Below are 18541 nucleotides of genomic sequence, written 5' to 3'. Positions count from 1 at the left end.
ATTTTCTTAGTTCTCTGCTACAATCAAGTGCTATAATCTCTCACTTAGCTTCTTTAGTTTTGTGAACTTGCTCAAATTTATGTTTCTATGGGGAAAGAAGAAGAGGGAGTACTTCCAAATTCAATTCAAGAAGCCAGATGTGAAAGTAGAAACGTTACTATCAATTTTACAGAAATAAAAAAGAATTATAAGATTGATATGAACAAAGGGATAAAGGTAGGTTGATGAATTGCTGCAAAAATACAATTAGATAGAAGGAATAAGTTTGTGTTTAGCAGCACACTAGGGTGACTATAATTAAGAATAATTCACTATATATTTCAAAATAGCTAGAAGAAAAGATTTAAAATGTTTCCAACACAAAGAAATGATAAATGTTTGAGGCCATGGATGCATACAAGCACACACTGTATGCATGTATCAAAATATCACACGTACCCCCTAAGTATGTAAAATATGAATATATTCAGAGAATATATATTTATATGTTAATAAATATATTTATGGAAAATACTATGAAGAAATATATGCCAACAAATTAGATAACACGAAATAGACAAATTCCTAATACACAAACTCTATGAAGCCTGAATTATGTAGAATAAATGTCCTTAACCCCTGGGGTCTGTGGCTTGTTAGGAACCCAGCTGCACAGCAAGAGGTGAGCTGCAGGCAAGCTAGCATTACTGCCTGAGCTCCGCCTCCTGTCAATCAGCAGAGGCATTAGGTTCCCATAGGAGCACAAATCCGATTGTGAACTGCACCGTGCAAGGGACCTAGGTTGCGTGCTCCTTATGAGAATTTAATACCTGATGCTCTAAGGTGGTATAGTTTCATCCCAAACCCATTCCCCTACCCCATCCATGGAAAAAATGTCTTCCACAAAACCGATCTCTGGTGTCAAAATGGTTGGGAACCCTTGATTTAGAAATAGTAAACCTGAATAGACCCATAACAATAAGAACCATAACAACATAGAAAAGAGAACACAGGGACACGTGGGGGAGTATCACACACTGGGGTCTGTTGGGGGAGGCAAGGGAGGGACAGCCGGGGAGGGGGAGGTTGGGGAGGGATAACATGGGGAGAAATGCCAGATGTAGTGACGGGGGGATGGAGACAGCAAACCACATTGCCATGTATGTACCTATGCAACAATCCTGCATGATCTGCACATGTACCCCAGAACGTAAAGTACAATTAAAAAAAAAGAAAAAAAAGAATCAAAAATCTCCTCACAAACTAAAGCCCTGAATCTGTTGTCTTCTCTAATAAAGTTTACCAATAATTTAAAGAAAAACTAACATCAATCCTACCCAAAGTTTTCCAAAAAATTAAAGAGAAATGAGCACTTCCTAAGTCATTATATGAGATCATGTTACCCCAATACTAAAGACAACATTATAAGAAAAGAAACAAAAAAGCAAGCAAATAAAAACACAGAACAATACCCTCTATGAACACTGAAGACTATCAAATCCAATGTAGCAGAAAAAGGCATCTCACAGACTAGGAGAAAATATTTTTCAAATGTTTATCTGATAGGGAGTTAATATGCAGAATACATAGATAAATCCTAAAACTAAACAACAGCAACAAACAAGCATCCCAATTAAAAAATGGTAAAAAACTTTAATCGTTTTCAGATAAATATATACACATTTCCAATAAGCACATGAAAAGAAGCTTAACATCACTAATCATTGGAGAAAATACAAATTAAAACTATGATGAGGTGCCACCAAACATTCATTAGGGTGACTACTATAAACAAATAAACAAAAAATAGAAAATAGCAAGTGTTGGCAACTACGTGGAATAGCTGAAACACTTGGGCACTGTTAGCAGATATGTAAAATTTTCCAGCTGCTATAAGAACAGTATGATGATTCTTCAGCAAATTCAGATACAAGTAAAACTACCATATGACTCATCACTTCCATTTCTGGGTATATACCCAATAAAAATGAAAACAGGGTCTCTGAGAGGTATTTACACACCCAGGTTCCTAGCAGCATTATTCACAACAGCAAAAACATGGAAATGACTCAAATATCCATTAATAGATGAATGGATAAGAAAAATGTGGTAGATATATGCAATGGGATATTATCCAGCCTTTAAAAGTATTCACTAAATTGAGCTGACTGAACTTATGTGCAATAGCTTCTATTGGCACAGGAATAACTTTTCACTTATATCCTCTTGCTATATAATTATTTTTCCATAGTCCAGCTTGAGATTCAGAATGATGATTTTTCTTTTGTGGAGCATTAATTAATTCTGTTATTCTTTTTAACAAAAATGTACTGTTAGTACATTTCTATTTATTCATTTTTATTTAATTTATGGAAGTGATAATTTATGGAAGCGATCTGCTGAAATTTTTTTTCACTATTAAAGAAAACAACTCTAAAGCCTGAATTAGCTGTTGAAATTGTCATTTAATTTACTCATTCCTGAGATGATGTTTTGAAAGATAAGCGGAATCAGGTATTCAACTCTTAAAAATATTATTAAGTTTTGCAGGGCATGGTAGATTCTAGGTTGCACGCTTCAGTAGCAACCCATGACTAACTTGGAATATTAATTTATTCATTTCAGTGCATGTTTTCATCTGTAAACTGGCTCCCATTATAAAAAAAATAATTTTCTAAACTACTACATAAGTTTTCAACTAAGAAGAAAAATGATATATTGGGGGAGGTATTTTGAACATTTATTTATTCAAAATTTTGGAAGATTTTGGAATATATCAAAATGTGTAAGAGCAAATTCAGAGACAAAATTGCAGAAGACATTCAAATAAAGTCTAAATCCTACTTGGCAGTTGTACTCAGAGATTTAAAATAAATTTTTCCTCTTGTCTCTTCTTCATATGTTATCTGAAACTTCCTTTCATTCCTTTGTAGTAAACTTGGGGAAAATAAAAGAAATGAGTGTCATCCTTTCTCTAATAAAGTATGTGTGAAACTTTGGGTCACTCCTTATAATGGTGAACACTGATTTTCATTAGGGGACAATATGTTGTGACTGAGCAATACTATGGTAAGAATATTTATCCTCGTGTGTGTGTGTGTGTGTGTGTGTGTGTGTGTGATGGATGCACTGTATCAAATATCCACTAATCAAAGTAATCCACATCATTTTCTTCCTACCATGTCTAAGAGTAGTATCGTCACATAATTTCTGATGTCTTTTTAGTGCGTCGTATATTTCCTTAGATGTTCTGTGCTTCAGGATGTCCTTCAGTTTCTTTATTTTCTCCTACTTTTGAAAGCCAAAGATTTGTAATATCCTCAATATTGTGTCTCTGGATCTGACAGACAGATTAAGTCCTATGATACGTTTCTCTATTCATGCCATAAATAGAAGTAAAAGCTTTGCATATAAATTATATGAGTAAAATAAAAGAATATACAGAGATTTAAAATTGAACATAAAATATAAATTACCAAATACATGAATATCCACAGCTGTTTCTTCTATTTATTTACTCTGTCATTTTAATTTTAAGCTTGTAGCATGTGTCAATGGTCAGCTGAGAATCTAACACAATCCCTTTTATAGAGAACTCATAGGCTGGAGGAGGACAGATTCAAAGCTGTGAGTGTGCAAAGACCTGCTGGCTGAAAGTGCTGTTCAAGTTCAAGGAAGAGAGGAAGCAGATGAAAAGATTAGGCCGTTTCTAAAAATTATATCAAAATTTTAGTTAAGAATACTGTTATTATTTCTTGTTACATAATTTTCTTAGAGGCTCTGAAAAAAAAAGGTACTTTTTATATAGAGACATTGAATGCTAAATTTAATCTAGTTGCTTTTGTTTAACTGCTCATTTCACATCTTAAAATTGTGTCAAATACTTTATAGGCAATATTGAAAATGCAATATTTAAAGCACATACTTTTCGTTTCAATGTTTTCACACTTTAATACTAAGACTCTAGAAATTGTAATTTAAGTTATCTTGTTACTTTATGCCTAGCATAACTCAGGAACTAATGAGTAAAAATTAACAATGTTTACAAACAAGTCTCAATGTTTTAATATTTAACATTCAAATTAGAATAGATAAAAGGTATAAAAGCAATGTCTTTTCGAATATTTATATTTACTCACTCTTCTCATAGCTCACATGTGCACAAACACACATATTTTACTCTATCCAATTTACTTTACCTCACAGGTAACATTTCAGTTAAGAATGCTGAGATTAACCCTGCTTTTTTTTTTTTTCAGACTTCCATTATGACTGCTTTTCCTTCCAGTCTTTTGTATGCTTTCTTAAGGGTGGGGAGGGGAGAAGATATCTGGTGTCTTCTGCCCAGAAATGGAGTGTTACATGCAACAGCAAGTTGAGTTCAAGTTTCTGAACAAATGATTTGTGATTGGACTTGCTTTTCCTTTATGGACTCAATGACTGCTCTGTTCAATTTGGGATTTTTAAAAGCCTGAAAGTAATCACAAGGCAAATTTCAATAAATTGAATTTATGATAGGTGTGAAGGATAATTTGCTGATGGCTTTAAATTGTAAGCACTTCCTTTCATTGTAAATACAGCCAGATTGCCTTGTTTTCCTCATAAGAGATTCAGCATCTTGAAACAAAGATTTGCTACTAAACACGCTCTCCAGCAAACATCTGCTTCCTGTCTCCAAAGCCCTGAGAGAGATGAGATAGAACTTTAACTAAATAAGCCATGTTTTAAAGCCTTGGTGATGGAGAGCAATTTATTCATTATATTTGTATCAGTAAAAGGATTAACATTCTTCTTAAAAAGTAAAAAATAAAAATATAAAAAGTAAAAACATCAGACTTGTTTTTAAATATATATGTCTATTTTGGAGTGCAGAATCTATCCCAATATTCATCTGATACTACATACATCTAAATAACATGGTAATAAAGTATAAGTTGTTCTCATTTTCAGGCTTCTTGAATATTTGTGTTTAGTGCCTCAAGAGATTCAAGGTATTTATGCATAAAAATATGACCACATATTATCAAAGTTAAAAATGTTTAGAGAATTCCTCCTCTGCAGGGCTCCATGAGCTACAGATATTCACATGTCAATATTTATAGAATTATAGAACATTAATAGAAAATGCTATGCCAAAAACAACATATAAACTAACAAACGTGAAAACATACGCAAAGTCACCTGTGCCCTGGTAAATGCCTTGACGTATCATTGGATGAAAAAACATTTGAAATGTGAAAATATTAACTTTAGGAAAGGATGTGGAGCAAATTGGAATTGCTGGTGAGAGTATAAGTTGTTACAACCACTTTAGAAAACCACTTGACATTTTCTAGTAAAGATGAAGCTACGTGTACAGCTAATCGACCCTAATCATATACCTTAGAGTAACTCTGTTGAATAGGAATATAATTCAATCCTCACATGTGCATTTAAATTTACTAATAACTATAATTTAAATTTATTATAGTCTCATTTAAAAATAGATGATACAAAGTTTAATAATCTATTTAACTCATAGCTAAAATGTTATTTCAACATGTAATCTTTATGAAAGCATTTATAAGATATGGTACATTCTTTTCTGTACTGTCTTCAAAATCCAGTGTGTATTTTATGGTTAGAACACATGTCAATTGGAACAATAATATCCAAGTGTCTACTGCACTTGACATGCAGCATTGGATAACTTTTCATTTGTGTATCAGGAAGGATGCACAAGAATGTTCAATGACATTGCTTTCAATAGTCCATATGAGACGTAGAGAGAATTTGAAATAGAAAAGTACTTGCAATAGTATTAGAAGTGCTGAAAGCTCTCCCAAGCAAATGAATAACGATCTAACTCAGAGATAAGCAAAAGCAGTAAATAGCTACCTCTCTTGAGCATGCAGAATAAAAGAATAGGGTACTCTTTATGATGATGTCCTAACTCCTTAGGATTACTTACAGAAATTGTAATGATCTGACCCCCATATGTTTTCATTTTCAAGTCCAAAATATCCCTTACATCCTCCGTATGTCCCAATCATAGCAACATACATGTAAATTCCCAGAACATGTTCTTTTGAGCTTTTCACACCTGTGTACCATTGCATATATATACAGTATGGTTGCTTGAAATGATCTCTACATACCTCCTGATCACATTCTGCTTTCTCGTACCTTAGGCAGATATAAACTTCTTCAGTAAGAAAACTTCCTATCTTGTCCTCACCTCCCACTTGCCATGTTGGATTACCACACTTTTATACAACTGTAGCACCCCTAAGCATACTCTAATTTAAACACTTCTTAGGTCTTTTTGTTACATTGGTCTTAATTGTCAGCTTTTCCTCCACTGTTAACATGTTTGAGAGTAGCTATTTTTGTCATTTCTGTATCACTACTTACGGGCACATAGTAGGTACTTAAAAATTAACAATTGAGATATTAAAAAAAAACTTGTAAAACAAACAAACTTTTGAATTAAAATAATTTGAATTACATAGGCTTTCCAAAATTATATTAATTTCCAAAATTATATTACTGGAACTGTCTGTAATGCCAGATTAGCCAAAACAGAGACAAAATGTAGTGAAAACTACATCTAATCAATGAACCCTCCCCACTAATTTAGAAAAATATGAATTCTTCAATTTTATTTTTGTTTGTTTGTTTATTTAATTTTGAGACAGAGATTTCCTCTTGATGCCCAGGCTGGAGTGTAATGGTGGGATCTCAGCTCACTGCAACCTCCACCTCTCGGGTTTAAGTGATTCCTCTGCTTAAGCCTCCCCACTAGCTGGGACTACAGGAGTGGGCCACCAGGCCTGTCTGATTTTGTGTTTTTAGTAAAGATGGAGTTTTTCCATGTTGGTCAGTCTGGTCTTGAACTCCTGATCTCAGGTTATCCGCCCACCTCACCTCCCAAAGTGCTGGTATTGCAGGTCTGATCCACGAGCTTGGCCAATTTTATATTTATAACTGCATAATTTATCATGGTTTGTGAACTAGAAATAATGTATAAAAAGGGGAAATATAAAGGGTTTTTTTTTGCACAGCAGGGAAATAATAAAGAATATTAAAATTTTCTTACAGCTTTGACAACTATTCAAAAAAAAGATAAGAAAAATTTTCTTTTCTTAAATAGTAAGAAGATACATTTGTTGTTGAAATGTTCTTTTAACTTTGTATTTATTGTGTTATGTAAAAATAACTTCTACTAGGAGCTATTTATCTCTTTTATTGGATTCAGGGGCGGGGGTGGAACTTTTCCATAACTAACTTGGCAAGGTAGTATGACTAATGTGGAACTTTGAAATCAAACCTGAAAACTGATTATTTCTCTTCCTGAATTCAGTCTAAAAGAGATGCCAAATATTGATAAAATGGGCAAAAGACTGAAAGAATATGGACAAGTAAATTATGTCTATTTTAGTGTCGTAATACATTTAGGAATCTTTGAAGACGTCTTCTTTGCTTCTATATTTAGAACAAGAGAAAAAAAGGTATCAATTCTTAACAGAAATATGTTACAAACATTAACAAAGCTAGTAAGTATATTTTCTTTGGCTAGGATTATTGATATTTGATTTGTTTGAATGAAAACCAGGGTTATTTTTCTAATATATATCTACTTTTGAACACTGAGAAAAAGAAGCCATTTGGAAGCAATGTCTTTGTAGTACATGTTGTGTGTGTGTGCGTGTGCATGTGGGTGTGCCTGTTGCGGACATTTCATATAGCTGGATGAGTTCAATTTTAACATATCTTAAAATTCTGATTCGGGACCACAGAGGATAATATGCATTAACATAGCAAAGGCAGACACAGAACCTCAGCTATTAGCTAAATTTCCATGAAAATAATTACTTTGACTTGATAGCTCCCTTTCAAAAAGGCAGATTTAAAATATTTGTTTTCTTTTGGCTCTTTGGATAAAAACTATTGGATGGTTTGTAACAGTGTTATTCACTTTGCTTTAAAGAGACTTGTTTTGCCTAGCATAGCGATGTTTTAAGTATATGTAATGGCTAACAAAAATGAAGACTTAAAGACCATATGTGATTTTAAGGGGAAATACATCTGACCAATACCAAGTATCTAGAAATAGCCCCCTCTAAATAAGATGTGTTGAAGTCTTTTTATTTTTGACATTCTCTCTCTTTTAAAATTCTCCTATTTTGGTGCTAATTGTTAAGCACTTTCCTTTTTCCTGAAGTTATTCTGCGTATGCTATAGCTTGCCCTCTTTTTGGCTGGATAGAATCCCTCACCACTCTTCTAGCAAGAATCCCTGCAAACTTCCAGCACCACATGGCCCAGCAGGTAGCTGGAGACGTAGTCAGTAGAGATACCATGAAAATCAGTTATCTCCATGGTTTTTTTTTTGTGTAAAACGTAATTGTTCTGCACTTCAAATTTTGTTAATTTGACTTGTGTATCTGAAATTTCTATATCCCTACATCTTTAGTATTTTAAATCACTAAAATAAGTTTGATGTGATTATATGTAAGTTTTGCTTAGTTTTCTAGGTGACTAAATTTAAGATACTGTTTTAGAAAGTATTTGGAAAAATATGTAATTCCCCAATTTTTATGTTAATTAGGTAGAATATGTATTTAGGTGGTCAACTTTATGTCTCTCAAAATTTTTCTACTGCTAATTTAACCTCAAAATTCTGTAAATTGCATGAAAGATGAGAAATATATGCCACCTAATATAAATTTTTTTGTGTGGGATAATTTTTGAGAAACAATGCAAGGAGTTCAATTTATAACAATGTTCTATTTTGGGAAGAAATTCAATATGGAAAATATAATGCCACAAATTATTTTTTAATAACTGGTCATGTATTTAAAATAATTTGTAAATTAAACCAGCCCTAGGTTTTTCTAACATGTACTATTGTGTGCTGGCGAAACGGTGAGAATTCCTTGTAATTATATATATACATATATATATATATATATATATATATATACACACACTTATATAATTATATATATACATATATGTAATTACAAGGAATGCTATATTATACAGGAATTCTATAAGGAATTCTTATATATACATACATATAATTACAAGGAATTCTAAATATATATATATAGGTTACATATATTTACAAAGAATCCTAAATATATATATAAACACACACACACACACACACACACACACATATGTATATATAAATCTTTTATTTGAGACTGCCCCAGTTCCTGAGAATAAGTCTCTAGTGAATGAACTTGATTATGAGATGTCAAATACCACTATTAACTATCATTATGTAAGATAAAATAGGCATTTGATAATGACATGCAACTAAGAACACTATGCATATGATAAAATTAATGATATTAACTGTCCCTAAAAAGTGAGAAAAATCTTACAAAATTAGAAAAATAACTAAAAATGTAAATTTAAGAAATGTTTCATCTTATTAGCATAAGACATTTCAAAAAAATTAACTAAAATGTAATTTGTTCTTATAGGATTTAGTACATGCCTAAAATGCTCATATTTTCCCCCATAATGTTTGTCATATTTCACTTTTAATTAAAGGTGAGAAACAGACAAGATATCTTGTAAGATTTTGTTGTTCTTATTTGCTACCTCAGATTTCTTTTTCAATTTTATTGATAAAGATGGGCCAGTGGCAAAAATAAATAAATAATAAGTCACAGAAAATTATTTTCTCCTTGGTAAGAGAGCTTTCAACAGGAGGAAAATCTCACTTGCATCTCATGGGAATGCAGTACTGCAGTTCTAAGGATTTTTCTTCATTTCTACTTTAGAAAACTAGTCGTAACATCTTCTACTGGATTTTTGAAAGTATTTTTGGTTTGAGGCATCAGGGTATTATTAACTCCCATAGGAAAAAAAATCTGTGCCATGTTGATTTGTCTACCAAGGGAATTAGACAGTTCCATAGTCATACACATCAGTTACATTTTTTATAAACAAAATTATTGCATTTGGCTTCCAGATAAGAAAATATCTCAGTGAAAATGTTGCCAACACCAGAACCAGCTGAATCTAATGTAATTCATATTTTTTACTTGTCTATTAAGTGAGGTTGATATTTTATTTTTACTTTTTTTTTTTTTTTTTTTTTTTTGAGACAGAGTCTTACTCTGTTGCCCAGGCTAGAGTGCAGTGGCACTATCTAAACTTTGCCACCTCTGCCTCCTGAGTTTAAGGGATTCTCCTGCCTCAGACTTCTGAGTAACTGGAATTACAGGTGTGTGCCACTACGCCTGGCTTTTTATGTTTTATTTTTCTGTTTTTTTTTTTTTTTTTTTTTTTTTTTTAATTTTCAGGAAACATGGGTTTTCACCATGTTGGACAGGCTGGTCTTGAACTCCTGACCTCAAGTGATCCACATGCCTTGCCCTCCCAAAGTGCTGGGATTACAGGTGTGAACCACTGCTGCTGGCAGAAGTTAATATTTTTATAATATATGGAATTAAAAGGTCTAAGTTCTCTTGTAGTGTTCACACTGACTTGCATAAGTGAAAATAGTACCATTGGTAGATAATTAGTGCATATTGTGATTTACCAAGTTTTGGGAAATGTGAATTAACTTTGCTTTATTCTCATAAGAAAAGGTGTTTAAAGCAAGATAATATTTTAAATATAATCCATACTAATACATTTGTAATATTATGGTTCTCTTATTCCACAATTCTATCAGATACATATATTGCTTTAACTTTTATATTCAGATAAAAGATGGAAAAGAAAGATGCTTTTATTACTTTCTAAAACCTTCTTAGTAAAATTTAATTACTCCTTAGATAGATTTTAACATATTTATGTAGTAGGAATTGAATTATAATGTCTAAAAATCTATAAGAGTTTAGAAAATATTCTTAAAATTCTGACCTAAGAAAAGTGTTTAGAAAATTATGCTGAGAATCTTGCCAAACATGAAAAGAAAGACTTTTGATATTTCTGTAGGTCGAAGAGCAAATCGTTGTAGCTTAACATTATTTTTATTAATGTTTCATTTTACTATTAAAAATGAGTTACTTTGGTATGCATTTCAAACACTTTCGCTACGTGAAAACATTTAAACAATTACTATGATAGTGTTAAGGTATAAAATCAGGTGGATGAAATCAAATATAAAATGCAGCTACAGACAAAATGCAGCTGTGTGCTTCTTGAAAACAATCTAACTCATCGGGTACCCAAGGACAAACAGATTTATTGGCAAGATGGAAAGAAGGGGGAAAACAATAGCTGAGTGCATATAAAAATATCAGATAAGCTGTGGGATTATATATTGCATCTTATAAACCTTCTGGACTATGTCTCTAGGCAAAATATATCTTTGTTGTCTGTTTTGCTGGTACCAAGTTGCAGAATTTGGAAAGTTATTCCAAAATTTAAAATCGACGAAATAATTACACGATAGAAAGTAAACACGCTTCCCAACAGAAGTAGGCTAATTTTAAAAGCACGCTTCACCATTATTTTATTTAAATAAGGTTCTTGATCACTTGATCTGACCCTGCACGGTGCATAGCAACTGCAGTTGCACAATATATTTGAATGCGGATTATTATAATTTACTAAGAGGTGCCGCAGGGAATTAGAAAACTTGGAAGGCCAGCACTGTACTTCCATAACAGACATCTCTGCCAGATAATTAACCTTGCTGTTTGTTTAGCATCGTCGAATGCTTCATTACTGATTCAGTCAATTATCTAGTGGTAATGACCACTGCAGAAGGTAGAATTGCTTAATTAAAATTATTTAGACCAAGGAGGAACTTTGATTGGGCCATGCATATTAGAAAGGCTTGATTAATCTCGACGAGATACACAACTCATTTAAAGCTTTACTTTATTATCTGAAAATGCCAAATTCATTCTTTTCTCAATCAAAAATAAAATATAATATTTTTCCTTTGCCAATTACATTAAAAAATTAGACAGCAGCAAGGGAGTAGATGAAAATCAGCCTTCTCAGTTAGAATTTCACTGTAAATGCTTTGAAGAATGAAAGCTGAATCATGCTTATTTCCTAAGATTCAACTGAGGTAAATTAGGAAATCATTATTGCCTGAAGGAATGGTGTGCCTGGGCAGACCAACCTGGCAATTTATGAGCATACCAGTTACAAGATATAAATACATTTAATCTTCAATTTTCTTTATATCCACAGGTTAATTCTCTAGTCCTTTCTTCATGCAAATTTGAACATGATCATCTAATTTTACATTCTTTATGTATAAATCAGAATGCAATGATATTCTTTGTACATGAGTCAGAATGTTGGATAGAACAAATCTATTCTATTTTAGCACTAATATCAACTCTACCATGTCTAGTTGTCTTTACTTGAGTAAGAGCTGTTTTTTAAATGAAGATACACTTCATTGTTTTGCCTCATGTCTAGCTGTAAGATCAAAGAATAGTATTTCTTCTTCTTGGCTTCTCAGGATAAAATTTCAAAAGGGGCAGTCAATTAAGAATTGATTGTGTTTTCAGTTTGTTTTTCTTTTCTTTGGTCAAGGAAGAGATTGTTATTTATTGGCATTATATATGGTGCTTCATTTTAAAGTTCTCCAGAACTTCAAGAAAGTACTGATAACTTCATATATTTCCCAATAATTACATTTGATCAACAAAAAGTGTTCCAAATTTTACATATTATGCTATAGATATTAGGTATTCTGAACCTAAATATAATTTAGGAAATTACTACTCAAAGGCAATGAAAGAACATCTCAGCAATTACTAGATGTTATGCAGATTCCTCTGTAACACTTCCCTCCCTGTGAAGCCCAAAAGTTCAACTGGCATTTCAATTAGTACTATGGAAATATTTACAACATTAAATAATTATATCACTTCAGAAATAAATAAAACATAAAGCAAGCTAATCCTTCAACAAGGAATTTACATTGTTATTATGACAGACTCTAGATAGTTACTCATACTTCATAAATTATTCCTACTTGGAAATATGCACAATGAAAATTCAAGAAAACATAGTGAGAGATAAACACCATAGAAAGTTTCACTCATAGAGATAATCATAGGTAGAATTTTCTGTCCTGCATAACCCATGTTATAGCACTCTTACATGCTATAATAACAAAAATGACAATAACAACAACCAACAAACAAAAAACATAAATTTATATCAAGTCTGATGAAGAGTACATTCATCAACATTTGATAGAATCACATATTAGCTTTTACTTTAAAATTATATATGATAATTATGTTTTCTAACAATGCAATAATGTAGATAAAAAATTAAGATGACCAAAATATTTTATGAATACTTTTTAAGTGTCCACAAATACAAATAAATAAATTGGTTTAAAGTTACTCTTAGAATATACTAAATAATTCCATGAAAGAATTAATGGAATTTAGAAAATACTTAGCATTCAATAATAATACAGTACACACCAAAATTTGAGGGCTTAAGCTGAAGTAGAATGTGTAAATAAATTTTCTGCCCTTTATGTTTGTAAAGTAACAAAGGACTAATATTAATGGCTGGACATCAAAACATAGAGATTAGAAAGACAACTGAGAAAATTAACAGAAACTGCACAGTGTAGGAAATATAATTAGGAAAATGTGGGAATTCCTACAATAGAAAAAATGCTGTAATAAAAAATTACAAAATATAATAAAATCACCAATAAGTATAACTTCTAGAACACTTGATTAATAAAATCAGACAGAAGAAATAAGAAAAGCAAGAGTAAAAGTCAAACTGTAAGTGAACATAGATTTTATATAAAAGAAAATATACACTATAAAAATATATTAAAGGGGCAATTTCAGAGAATTATACCTCAAGTGACTTTAAATCATATGTACAATAAATTGTAAATGGAAATATGTAAATTTGAGTGAAAAAACAAAATTCTTTTCACAAATGACTTATTTGTACATATAGAAAATGAGCAATATAAAATAGGTTTTATTCAACTGCATTCAATTTTCAAAATTTAAAATGGCAAATTAATGACTGAACTTAATTGAAAAAATCTATACATCAAAATAGTTAAAAGTAAAAATTCCCTGTGGCTTAAAATAATTTTATTTCCATATACTATTTACACATGATACACTTAGAAAAAAATCATTTTTTCAGTGTTAAGCAGCAAAAACTGTCAGCTTCCAATACGTAAAAATCAGAGAATACTGCATAGAACCTTTCATAAGAAAGTTATGACTTTCTTTAATGATATACACACACAAAAAAACAAAAATATATCCTATACTTGTGAAAATTAAATATTGTAAGTATGTGTATGCATCTCAATTTAATCTTTAACTTTAGTTTAACCCAATAAAGTTAATTGGCTCTCCTCAAATAAATTAACAAGCTGATCATAAAACATCTGTGGAACAGATAAGAAAAAAGCTAAGAATTCTTCCTCTACTACTAACAAGTCATATACAACTATTTTATAACAGTTATACACAATAATAGATAAATTGCATACGGGAACAAAATAGAGATTCCAGAAATAAGCTCAACCATATATAAAATCCTGGGTTTGAGCTACCTTCAAGCAGAAAAGCCTGAAACCGCTGTCCAAAGGGAGAACTTCTTTCCCGGTTTGCCCACTCGCTTCCAATTGGTTCTTTTTGGATAATGTCTTGTCTTTATTGGAACGTTGCCTTTTCCAAAATACCTTCAGCCCTGCCTGCCTCCCACCCTGTGCCCATGAGGACTCTGAAGTCACTCGGTAGAGAGACAGAGAGAAGGTTTGACAGGAGAGAGGCGACTTGACTTTAGAGGGACAGCTGGGCTTTGGAGGAGAGGCAGACAACTTGACTTTGAGGAAGAGCCAGCTGGAGATCGCCGGACTACAGGGAAAGATGATCTTCCTGTCCAGTGCCCTCTCCAGCACCCCTCCCTGCTGAGTGTCATTTCCATCACTTAAAATTCTCCACCTTCAAATGTCCGGGTGACCTCATACTTCTTGGACACTGGATAAGACCTCGGGACCCACTGAGTGTGGGTATCCAAAAAGGGCAGTCACACTGCCCTTTGCCCTTGCTGGCAGAGGGCAGCCACCCCACATGAGGAGGCAGGGGGCCCACTAAGCTGATAACACCGCTGTCCACGGACCTGAGAGCAAAGGGAGCCTTGTAACATACCCTCTGGGGCTTCAGAGGTCTCAGGCACCCCAACCTGCATGCCACCGCCGGGCCCGCACAGAGCTTGCTCCTGCCAGAGCCCAAAGCGTTGGGCTGAATCCCACACTTGCTCACTCACATGCTCCCTCCTGAAAGGGTTTGAGCACAGCAGGTGGAGTAAATGGGGCACCCCCGTGGCAAGTCTGACAAAGGGGTCGAGAAAAATCCTGCATCAAAATTAACGTATGCAATTTAAGATAGAAAGATACAGTGACAGTAAAATAGAAATCCTCTATATAATAAAAAGACATCATAAAATGTGATAAAATAAGGCATAGACTGGAGAAAATGTTTGAAACTTACAACTGACAAAATTATTACTAACTAGAATGTATGAAGATCACCTGGAAACTCAGTATTAAAAGATGAACAGTAAAAAAGAAAGCAAGCATGCCTGAAGGTCATGAACCAATGGGCAATAAACACTTGAAAAATGCCTGATTTTCCAGAGCAATGAAAATTACAACATTCATGCAACACTGTTTCCAAATCACCTATTGACCAAACATTAAAGTCCACTAAGTTGGGTATTTGGTTGGGAAAGAAAATTTCCATATACTGCCCTAATAGAGTTATGTAACCATTCTGGGAATCCTTCAGTAGTATCAGTCAGCTCTGAAGATAAATTTTAGGTCAGAAGTTTCCACCTGTAGACCTATGCCCTAGGGATATGTCTATGCACGTCTGCAGATATGTGTGATTAAATTTACTGAAACATTGTTTATAAAAGGAAAATAAATAACAAAAATCTGAAATGTGTCCCTGAGCAAATGGATTTCTCTAGAGCAGTTAGAAAGATCTATCAGCATGGATTTATGTCATGAACATAAAGAAAGCTATGTACATTTGGCATGATTCCATTTAAACAAGGTATTAACTGTGAAAATGCTATATATTGATTATTCATGTAACCTGTAACATGCAAAATATAACAATATGCGTGATAATTATAAATATCTAATGTAAACAAGTGATTATGTCTCCACAAGGTTAAAAATGGATTAGGAATGAATATACTCACAAATTTCATTCAATTGTTAACATTTTACTTTTTGAAAGAGTCTAAGCAGGCGTCCCCAAACTTTTTACACAGGGGGCCAGTTCACTGTCCCTCAGACCGTTGGAGGGCCGCCACATACTGTGCTCCTCTCACTGACCACCAATGAAAGAGGTGCCCCTTCCTGAAGTGCGGTGGGGGGCCGGATAAATGGCCTCAGGGGGCCGCATGCAGCCCGTGGGCCGTAGTTTGGGGACGCCTGGAAGGTAACCATTAGAAGTGAAAATACTTGATTTAGCTGATTATTGTTTATGTAATCATTATATTATCTATTCTTTTACTATTCTTTTCATTATTTTGTTAATAAAATGTTTTAAGTGACATTTCCACTTTCTTATATGCAGTTATCTTGATCTTTAACAAAAATGTTCTTTCTCATTTCCTCATCCACTGAATCACTCTGAATAAAAGCGCTAGCAAAAGAATGCTCCCCCATACAAAAAAAAAAAAAGTACACACACCCACATAAATCTCATCATTTATAAGCTTGTGCTGGGGTTCTAAGTTTGATCTATTGGAATTATTTGCATGGACAACCAAGACAATATTGATAATGATAAATACAATTGGATGCGAATGAGATGAATGAAAAGCAGTACTCACCAAGGATGAAACTTTTCGGTCAGCACTATTCTTCAGCATTAAGAATTTAGTAGTTGAGACAGATCCAAGATGGCCAATTAGGAGAAGCTCAGGATTGCAGCTCCCAGAGAAAGCGTGGAGGGTGAGTGGACGCCACATTTCCAGGTGGATTTTTATTGCCCACAGACCAGGAGATTCCCAGGCAAAGGAGCCCCACGGGTCCCCAGCGCGGCTGTTGTGGCCGGAGCTGCTGCTTCGGCCAGCGGGGCTGTTCCGGAGGGCACAGCTGTTTTGGCCTGCACCAGCAGCAGAGGTTCTCCTATAAAATACACAAGTCCGGACACCATTTTGGCCTGTGATTGGAGCTCCTGGAAGGCAGAGTCACCATTCAATGGATAGAAAGTTGGTCTGAAACAAGGAGTCAGGCCAGGAGATCCCGGGCAAAAAGGCGCCGGGTATCTCAGCTCTGCTGCTTCAGCTGGCGCAGGCGTGGTGGGTTGCCGCAGGGGAAATCACAGAGATCCTGGAGCCTTTCAACAGGCGACTAAAACACCTGGGAGAGAGTCCACCATTAACTAAAAAAAAAGGCTCTGAGGCAGGGAGCCAGGTGATCAGGCTCGGCTGGTCCCACCCCCACAAAAAAACAGCAATCTGAAAGGCTCTGGGTTAAGAGTTTCACAGCAAGCACAGCTGAACCCAGGACAGTGCAGCTGTGTGGGGGAGGGGCGTCTGCCATTACCGAGGCACTCCACCACTACGGATGTAGTCTGCCTTTGCCGAGGCAGCGTGCCATTACAGAGGGAGTCCACCATTACAGAGGTGGGCCCCCATTGCTGAGGCAATTCTAACTACACCCATATAAACAGGACTGCAGGGAAGTTCACAGGGCAGCTGGGCAGAGCCCACAGCAGCTCAGCAAAGCCTCTGCAGGCAGACAGTGACTAGGCTGCCTCCTGGCTGGGCAGGACAGACCTGAAAAAAGGCAGCAGCACACTGAAAACTCATAAATAAAGCCCTAACTACCCTGAAAAGAGCACCTGGGAAAAAAAAGTGGTGGGCAGGGGGATTATGAGTTCTGCTGCATCACACTTAAAGATACCTGCCCAGCAACTCTGAATGAACAACGGAGCTCACAGCTCAGCACTTGAGCTCCTATAAAGAACAGACTGTCTCCTCAGGCAGCTCCCTGACACCGGTATATCCAAAGAGTCACATCATAAAGGAGAGAACAACTGACATCAGGTGGGTATCTGTCAGGCACAAAGACAGCAGAAGAAGAAACTGGCAGCAACCCTTACTGTTCTGCAGCTGCTGCAGGTGATCCCCAGGTAAGCAGGGCCTGGCATACACCTCAGCAGTCCTACAGCAGAGGGGCCTGAATGGTAGAAGGAAAACTAAGAAATAGAAATAACTTCATCATCAACAAACAGGACGTCCACTCAGAGTCCCAATCTGAAAGTCAGCAACTACAAAGATGACAGGTAGATAAATACACAAAGATGGTAAGAAACCAGTGCAAAAAGAATGAAAACACCCAAAACCAGAACACCTCTCCTCCTACAAGGGATCACAACTCCTCACCAGCAAGGGAATAAGGCTGAATGGAGAATGCCTGTGATCAATTGACAGAATCAGGCTTCAGAGGTGGGTAATAAGAAACTTCTGTGAGCTAACAGAACATGTTCTAACCCAATGCAAAGAAACCAAGAACCTTGAAAAAAGATTTGACAAAATGCTAACGAGAATAAACAACTTAG

The 18541-nt window shown here is 34.6% G+C and overlaps 1 long non-coding RNA gene across 1 annotated transcript in view; it reads right to left on the bottom strand.

Annotated features, from left to right (window-relative positions):
- Positions 1–17493, bottom strand: part of LOC141585374 (uncharacterized) — a 363384-nt gene extending 345891 nt beyond the window's left edge. Inside the window, exon 1 of the long non-coding RNA XR_012518791.1 lies at positions 16806–17493. This is a non-coding gene — a long non-coding RNA (uncharacterized LOC141585374). The remainder of the gene's footprint in view (positions 1–16805) is intronic.
- Positions 17494–18541: the final 1048 nt, after the last annotated feature.

This window comes from Saimiri boliviensis, chromosome 8, assembly GCF_048565385.1.
Source record: "Saimiri boliviensis isolate mSaiBol1 chromosome 8, mSaiBol1.pri, whole genome shotgun sequence".
Classification (NCBI taxonomy): domain Eukaryota; kingdom Metazoa; phylum Chordata; class Mammalia; order Primates; family Cebidae; genus Saimiri; species Saimiri boliviensis.
Note: the sequence above shows the minus strand (reverse complement) of the source record. Positions and strands in the feature narration are given on the sequence as shown.